Source organism: Lactuca sativa, chromosome 2 (assembly GCF_002870075.4).
Source record: "Lactuca sativa cultivar Salinas chromosome 2, Lsat_Salinas_v11, whole genome shotgun sequence".
NCBI lineage: Eukaryota > Viridiplantae > Streptophyta > Magnoliopsida > Asterales > Asteraceae > Lactuca > Lactuca sativa.
In genome coordinates this window covers 15,713,647-15,723,147 of record NC_056624.2, presented here as the reverse complement: position 1 = coordinate 15,723,147, position 9,501 = coordinate 15,713,647, and positions in this window count along the sequence as shown.

Sequence of the window (9,501 nt, the reverse complement as noted above, 5' to 3'; positions counted from 1 at the left end):
TAGCGGCTGCATGCGTTCATCACCTTTTAGTTTAATATTTTTCTTAAAGTTTAGTTTTGGGCAAAATGATCATGTTGTGTGTCCTTATTTGGAAACGAGAAATCCAACTCGGTAGTATAATTAGGATCATCTGTTATACCATTAATCACTACTAAATACAAATATATGGAATATCTACAATTAAACAAACCACTCTATTTTATTTTTTTAATTAAATTTAAATCAAAAATACATAAAATCATATAATTTATATATAGTTTAATTTTGAAGCCTTTTAGTGAAGAGTACTTTGTTGTCATTTGTTGGATTTTTTCTATCTTTTTTTATTTATTTATTAAATATGTTTTGTTTTTTGATTGTCTGCACTATTATGTGTTACCCTACGTATTATCTCTTTAGAAAACTCATCGCCTATTTATCTAGATATTTATATACATGTTTCTCATCGCCTCTCTAAAACCCTCAGTCTCTCTCTAAACTGATCTGCATCTCTTCTATCATTGATTTTTAGGGCAAAAACATCACACAATCGATCAATCGTCTTCACTGCTCTCTTCCCTAGATTTGGAGAAAACAGTGATTTCAATTGTTCTCACTCCTGCTTCTCCCCGACTGCCACCACTACCGTCTCCACTGTAATTGATTAGGGTTGCTCGCATTTCGTCGCCACAACTTCAAAATTTGGAACATCGTCTCCACTATAATCGATATGTGTTTATGTATGTTTCAATAAATTTTTGGTAAATGAGTTGATTATATTTCACATATTGAATCGATTTTCACAAATTCGTGAAGCCAGGGATTCTTCGGTTTGAGTATTTGAATCTATTTGGAGTACCAAGCTCTAATTGACCAACATAGGGGATATCGACAGATGATGTCGGTATCTTGGAGTACCAATCTTGCTCAGCTTTTGGATATGATACCCATCTAGGTTTTAATCATGTAACATTTTATGATTTTGTTTTTGTTTTATATCAATTTACAATTAAAAATTATATGGGCTTCATTTTTTTTTTTAGTTTAACCAGCTAACCTTGCAATTTATCAAACTGGGCATTTTCAAATTTCCCGTTTCATTATTTAATACATGTTTGTTTGTTGTGATTTTCTTATTACAATGACGTTGGTGTTATAGAATACTGAGGATGAAGAACCGTGAACATAAACTTAATGTTTCTCTTCCTTGACTAGGCATGTAAGTGAAACATTTCTCATAATATTTCTTGTGCAGGTAAGTTTCATGTTGCATACAATGTGTTTGATGAAATGCCTAAGAGACTATGTCGTGGAAGAAGGGATGTAATGTTGTAAACTGATTGCATAATAATCTCATTGTTATTTTGTTGTTAATAGGGATTTCTCCAAAAAAAAGAAACTTCTGAAAGTATTGTAGATGCAAGTGGCATCCCGAGTAACCTTCAGGTTACATTTTCAAGTGGACTCTATTATTATTGAGCAAGATTACCTTTTTTGTTCCTTATAGTTCACTCAGTTGTAATAGATTTGGTCTAACAATAATTGCATATGAATACACAAGTGATAATTATTTGGTTCCTGTTTGTTTAGATGAAGGCATGAGATATGGTTTAATCTGCATTGCAAAAACGATGGTGTATAAAATGATAGGTGAACTTTTACTTTGCTTTTTCATATAAATCTCCTTTTCAATATGAGATTAATAATGACGATTTATTATGGAAAACTCATTTACTTGATTTATGTTCACTGCTGATACAGCCATTCCTATAATTCTCAAAAATAAAATTACTTGCTTTTTGTTTAGTGTTGTTAGATAATGCTTAATTAGAAAAAATATTTCATTTTTTATCAAGTTGAGTGGTCATGAAACTTGCACGTTTTAGTAGTTAATTGTCACAACTAGGAATTCTATACCATGTAACAACAACAATGATAACATTTGTGAACCAAAAATGTGAAAGCACGTATGATGCTTATTCAATAACAACAAATTTTCCATCAAACGCTCTATGCAAGCACTTCAAATAGTCAACAAAGAATTGGAAACCCTATAAATCTCGGTTTAAGTCCATTATGGACTAGGATTTCTTTATTGGGCCTAATGGGCCAATAAGCTTCCAATTTGACTATTTTGGGCTTAGAACTCTTAAATGGGCCTAGAATGAAATAAAATACCCTAATGGACCTTATTGGGCCATAACTAACCTAATTAGCCCTAATGGGCCATAAAAACTCATACTTGATGAATATTGGGCCGTGAATTTCTCTAAAAGGTCCAATGGGCCGAAAACCATCAAATTGGGCCCATATTATGGACTCAAACTCAAAAAGGCCCAACACATTCCTCTCCTTAGCCCATTCTCGGCCAACATATAAAAGGGGGGGAATGGAGGTTGAATTTGGAGGTGCCACCTCCATATTACACAATAAATAATAAAACAATTACATCCCATACTACCATGCAAGACTCATGCATCTATGCAACTCTCTCTCTCTCTCTTCTCCCATCTCTTTTTCTTCTTCGGCCGAGAACACAAGGAGAACACACCCACACAACTTCAGACTCTCATTCCAAGTTCTCTCAAGAACACTTTCCTTTCCTCCACCAAAATTTCAAGATCTAGGGCTTTTCAAGAAGGTTATTCCACAATAATCATCATCATTGGTAAGTTATTGTTTAGATCCATAAGCTATACTATTTACTTCATCAAAACTTCTTCCTAACACACACAATTCTCATGATCTACTCCTTAGAAGCTCTTAAGTTCGAAATCAACCCAAGAAAGCTTGTTAGGGCCGAAAAATAGCATCAAACTCTTCCCATTTCTTCTACAAACCGAGAACAACTAAGCAAGGTGAGTTCATACCCCTCTATTTTTGGTTTTCATATGTTTTATGGGGAAGAATACAAGTAAAATGTGTAGATCTATGTGTATGTGTGTGTTATGTGTGATTTCATGTGTATATGTGGTAAATATGTGCCAAAAAGGAAATATATTTCGAGATCTATAGTTCATAAGGGAAAAATATGTGATCTAGGGTGTATTACACATAACTAGTTAAGAAAAATCTACCATATAAGGGTTAAAGTAAACATGCTACAACATAAGACTCATTATTGGGTTATTTTTGTCAAATAAGCAAAAGTTTGGGGAAAGATTGTCATTCATAGATTCTTAAGGACTAAAAGAGTCAAATCAATAAAAATAAATGTTTTTATGGATATCATACTCTTTTAAGGGCTAGAAGTGTAAATTGTAGCTTAATGGGCCAAATTTTGGGCTTTTCGACCCATTAAGCCATGACTTGCGAAAATTTCAACTTTCAAGGGGGTGAAATGATAAACTTCTCAAAACAGGGGGTAAAAAGGGTAAACAAAACTATTTCAGGGGTCAAAATGATGTATTTTCCAAACAAGGATAAAAAATGTAAACTTTTTGGATTTTGGGCCAAAATTGTAAAAGTTGCAAAAGTTTGGGCTTTAACCGAAAAAATACTTTTCTGGAAGGGCTGAAACTGCCAAAGAATAAGTTTTGAGCTAAAAATATCACTTGAACAAATCTTTGGGTCAAAAGTGTCAAGAAAATGGTTTAAGGGCTTAAAATGTCTTTTTTTCTTATAAAGGACTAAAATTGTCAATTTTACCAAAGAAGGGATGAAAGGGGTTCAAACCAAGATTTTTGAGTCAATTATTTTATTTTAAGATATTTGATTTAAAATAAAAATACCAACCTACCACTCATGAAAATGGAAAGATGAAAATACGTAACATTCCAAACATCGTTAAAAATAACCGACCAGCCTTGTTCCGGTGCGAAATTAACAATCACCCAATCAAACTTTCCAACAATTAAACTACACCTAAAGCAAGTAAACATTCAAATCTTTGGGCTTGAAAGTTCCAATCAGACATGATTTTTGGGCCCAAATAAATGTTATTGGGCCTTCTATGACCCAATTTCATATTTAAGGGACCCTCAATGGCTTTTAAGTGCTATTGGGCCTTAGTGGCCCATTAGCATTGCTAGTAAGGTCCAAGTAAATCAAATGCGAAATGGGCCAGCGTGTCCTTCGTATAAGCAATAGCCATAAATAATACGCGGGAATAGTAGAATCTTGTAATCCTCTTCTCGTTTATTAGGCCTAACGTCAATCCAAGTAAACAAATACGGGTCAATAATAGGAGTGTAAGTGAGACAAGCCAACTCGCGAGAAAATCGAGAGCGATTCGGAAAATACTCGAAATTGACTCGACCTTAATCGAGCCGAGCTCGAGCTCGAGCTACTCGAGTACCTTATTGAGCCGAGCTCGAGTACAAAAATACTCAGCTCGTAAGGCTCGCGAGCTTAGTCGAGCTTAGTGTAATTTACATATATGTCATTTCTTTATAATTGTTCATTTATAAGATATATGTCATTTCTTTATAATTATTCATTTATGACATATATGGTTGATGTTATATTGATATTCGGTGATTAATATTGGTTTTCTTGGTAGTTTGTACATTTGCATGTGGAATGTTTAATATTTCTTACTCAATTTAGTGATTTTGATTTTTTTAAATATTAGTTAAGCCGAGCCGAGCCGAGCTCGAGACTGTCGAGTATTTCACGAGCCCGAGCTTGAGCTTAAAATCAAGGCTCGAGTCGAGTTTCGAGCTCGAGTATTTTAGTCGAGCCAAGTTTCGAGCTTGGTAGTATTCGGCTCGACTCGGCTAATTTACACCCCTAGTCAATAATCAATAGTAATCAAAGTCAATTGGGATTTAGTGAGTAATAACGGGTAGCACCAACGTGTGTCGGTCGTAGTCTGTAGTTATAATCAAAGTCTCCTGGAGGGATAGCGAGAGTTTGTGTATAAATCTATACGGGGGTGACTCCTCCACACCTCAGCTGTTCGCTACAGTTAGACTCGGCCAGTGTAGGGTGACAAAATCTTAAGATCAATTCTGGCATTCACCAGAGTGTCAAGACATACGAACTAGTCATTATCATGCATGGTTATAACGAATCACATAAATAAATCTAATATTAATCAAGTAATCAAGGTAAATCAAAATCATTCAAGGGATGGGATAACAATTTGTAACACCGTAAATTTCAAAACAATTTTTCTTTTGAAAAATTATAATTCTCAGTACATATTTCGCAAAACATCATTTATTAAAATCACAAAACATAGCTCCATGTTTAATAAAATGGTAATCCAGGATCCTCTTAACTCTTTCTCTGGTATGTACAATCAAGTCGGTGTCGTCCCGCGATCCAAATAAGAAAAACCTGAAACACATAACACATAACACGGTAAGCACGAAGCTTAGTGAGTTCCACAAAATACCACATATAACACATATTAGCCACTCGAGGCTATAACTCTATGGACCCTCTAGTCCTAACTCTGTGGACCCTCTGGTCCTAACTCTGTGAACCTTCCGGTTCTAACTCTGTAAACTCTGGAACATACACAACATAAATCACATAGAAATAATGCAGTGTATCATATCATATAAATAACATACAAAATGCTCTGTCACATAACTCTAATTAACACTCCAGGTAAAGTACAGTGAGAAGACTCACCTCGGATGAAGAACAACTCCTATAATCACTGCTACTACGCACCAGACTCTAACTCTGTGCCAAACCCACAATAAATCTCAATTAGGAGCTAAGTCCAACCTCTCACTCATTGGGTATAAAGATAGACCACCTAACAGCTCATTAATACCTTAAGCCCATTGGGCCCACCAAATCCCAATAATAAATGGGCCCTCACACGGCCCAATTCCCAACCAAAAAGGCAAGCCCAAACCAAGGGCCCCAAAGCACATATATACAGTCCGCTGGTCCAAGACTCTATGCATGAAGCCCAAACTCCAGGCCCAACACTCAAGGCCCAAAACATCACTTAGCCCAAAAGCCCACAGAGGGGTTACACGGGGCGTACCTCATTTGGTATGCTCAGCGTACTCAAGCATGCACAATTCTGATCGGGGACCTCAGCCCAGTACGCGGGGCGTACTAGGATTACGTTGGGCGTACTCTCAGTTCTGCTTAGATCAATTTATGGGTCTTAACCCGTTAAGAACTTAACTCATCTCTTAGATCCGGACTTCCTAACATCTCCTACTCCATAAAGTTATCAACTTTAAGCCTTTGCAGGCTGATAAGGTCACAACACATAAAAACTCTTACTTTCTTAACCCAAAATGCTCATAACTTATGCATGGGTAGATTCACACGTTCAAGACCTTATTTTTATCGTTCTCCGCCACTAGAAACACTTAAAAGGACAGGTTAGTAATCTCTGGAGTGCATCAACTCATAAAGCCTCAAACTTGGGACCAAAAACCCTAAAATGGACCCTAATATGCACAAAACAAAAAGAGAGGGAAAACTTGCAGCTTTATACCTTCAAATGGTGCTCTAGCCCCAAGAAAGCTCAGATCCACAACCTGCTCTTCAACTTCACTCCCTTCCATGCTCCTTCTTAACTCTTAAATTCCACAAGAACACAAACAAGCTCATCATGGCCACCACAAGCTTCAAGAACGGATATTAGGGTTTGAGAGGGTTTAATAACTAAGGAAGGTGGCCAGAAATGAGACCATCTCTTTCTTTTTATAGGGACACTTCACTTAATTAGGGTTTCCTTATGTGCCTAGTACGCCCAGCATACCCCCCGGTACGCCCAACATACTAGGTGGCTCTTGCTTAAGAAACACGCGCATTTGTACGCTAAGCGTACGCATACGTACGCCCAACGTACTTCGCTGCCAAAATCCTCACTTTAGGGACTCATCTTGCCAAATCTCCAAACTTTCATAGCTTCTTTGATATAACTCTGATTCCAAAGATCCTTATACCTACGGAAAGGTGATGAGATGCCTTACGATTCCAGAAACTCGCCACAACCTGAGACTTCCTCATGCCCGACTCGTGGCCCACAAACCCTAATCATGGACCATCCAAATCAGGATGTTACAAAATTCGAACAGTTATATGATATTTTCTTTATTTTCGGAAAACATCGGGTTTTCCGGGGAAGTTCAACATTTTTCACTGGTACTTTTAATACGAAAATTTTCAACTATACATGTTTTGAAATCATCATGCATATATTTACGGATCTTCACACTTTTATATAAACAATGGTCTTTTCAGAAAATATCGGATCTTCTGGGTTGTTTTCTTACAAACTACACAAAACATTTTCATATCAAACCATCTTATGAACTCACATGTTGACCGTTTTAAAAATAACTTGTATTCTCAGGTAATAGGTAAGCTAAGGAGTAGTACCAAGTATGTTAGGGTGTTGTGCTTTTGAAAACTATCAAACATTTTATGTTATGGATTTGTAATGTTAAAACAATGTACTTGATGTGAACAATGTCAATTGTAATATATTGATGCATGGTGATGTTTATGTTATGATTCATGTATATTCAATGTGATAATATTCAAATTTAGTCACGTGAACGCTTGGACGTTTCCGCCGTCTGGTTCGGGGGTGTGACATTAATAGTGTTATTCATGTATTTCCTTGATTTTGAATTATATAAATGTTGAGGTCTAAGGTATGATCTTTTCTGATTTAGTGGTGAGGTCAACAACTAATACGGTGATATTTGTATACAATCTACCATAATTATCTTATTCAATTCTTATGTAATAGTTGGGTGTTACTCTATTCAACAAACATGAAGAAGAAATTATGACTGGTAAACATGGGTAAACTATTCAGTTTAGCATCACACTTAAACAACAGATTGTGGATTATAATATTTTCAATCCTAATTCATCCACTTATATCTTATTTATTTTAATGTTTCACTTTTTATTTTCGAAAAGCATATTTATAAATTATAAATATAAAAATGTTAGAACACTATAAATGTTAAATGTAATTAACGGTACTTATTACTTATTATTTTCAACTTCTCTTGCAACATGTCACCGATATGAGCTTTATGGCCGGGTAGCATACACCACATAACGTCAGAGTCCATATCAGGTGATCTCAACCATTCAAAATGTGGAACCTCATTTGAGAAGTAATCTTCTACTTCCTTTTATATTTTCACGTAGATTTTCCTAATCCTCCAACCAAATTCTGAAATGAATCGATATCTTATTTTGGACAAACCTTCTTAGTGAAAACAGAAACTAATTTTGGGTTTATTAGATTGTTTTATTATTCATAATGGGCAGATTTGAAGATGCACGTCAAGTGCTTGATGAAATGTTTCGAAGAACCGGTACTCCATCATCGATTACATATGCTTCTTATTCACACATTTTTGTTAATGATATATATATATATATATATATATATATATATATATATATATATATATATATATATATATATATATTTATGCCAATCTTATTTCCATCTTTTTCCTCTGTCAAGTTGGTTCATTTGTTGAGTTGCATAGACTTGATTTTAAAAGAATGGGAAATAGAATAAAAAATAGATAATCTAACACTTTGTATCCTTCTTACGAGATTTTGATAGGATTCGATATGCCCCCGTATTTCGTTGCCATCATCCTCCATGTTTTCCTGTTGTTTCTTCTTTATTCTTTGTGTTTCCTTTTAAATTAGGCGATATTATTCAATGATGTGCCTTAGGGTCGATGATAATCATCGACAAAAAGGGAGGGGGATGGTCCTCGATTTCCGTTACGGATGTGGGATGACCAGTGATGAATTGGGGAGGAACAAAATTAATTTATTAGATACAGACTCCGCAACCTTTCATTGCTAATTCAAATTTTGATTGTGTATTTGGTTTTACTTACCAGGTAGCTTTGGCAATTGTTATGTCACCGGATATGAAACATATGTTCCTAGAGTTACATTAGTTTCCATGGTTGTTTATAATTCTCATTCTTCCCTATTTTATTCCATTCAAAGTTACCAAAATAAATGAATTTGTTTTCTTGATATAAATGAATGGCAGTCTACTTACTTTTGATGATATAGAAAATTTCCAAAAGATTCATGATCATACATTTGGATACATGTTTCTCTTTATCTTAAGCTTTAGTTTCCAGAGGGAATATGTTGTTCATGATTACAAAAGTCTTTTTTAGACTAATTCACTTGACTTTTATGCAGGTCTCTTTATCACTTATTTATGCAGATAAGTATAATACAACAACAGACTGGCTTAACCACTAACCTATAGATGGCCCTTTCTGATTTGATAGTTGATCTACCTAGGGAATTTTTATTCATGTTTCGTCCATTTCTTTGGTGTATCCAACCCCACAAACCGGAAGATTGTGAACTTCCTTCTGTTTGCTCTTTCCATTTTGGAGCATCTTTCAAATTTAGTCATGCTTTCACATACGCAAAAGCTTTGCGGGTTTGCGTTAGTTTTTCAAATTGGTCCAAAGCCGCCTTGAAGTCATCGAAATCGTATGACCCGTTTTTTCATATGTTTAAGAGGTTGTCAATTCCTCCAAGGTTGGTGCATTTTAGTCGAATATCGTGCCACTTCGAGCTAAT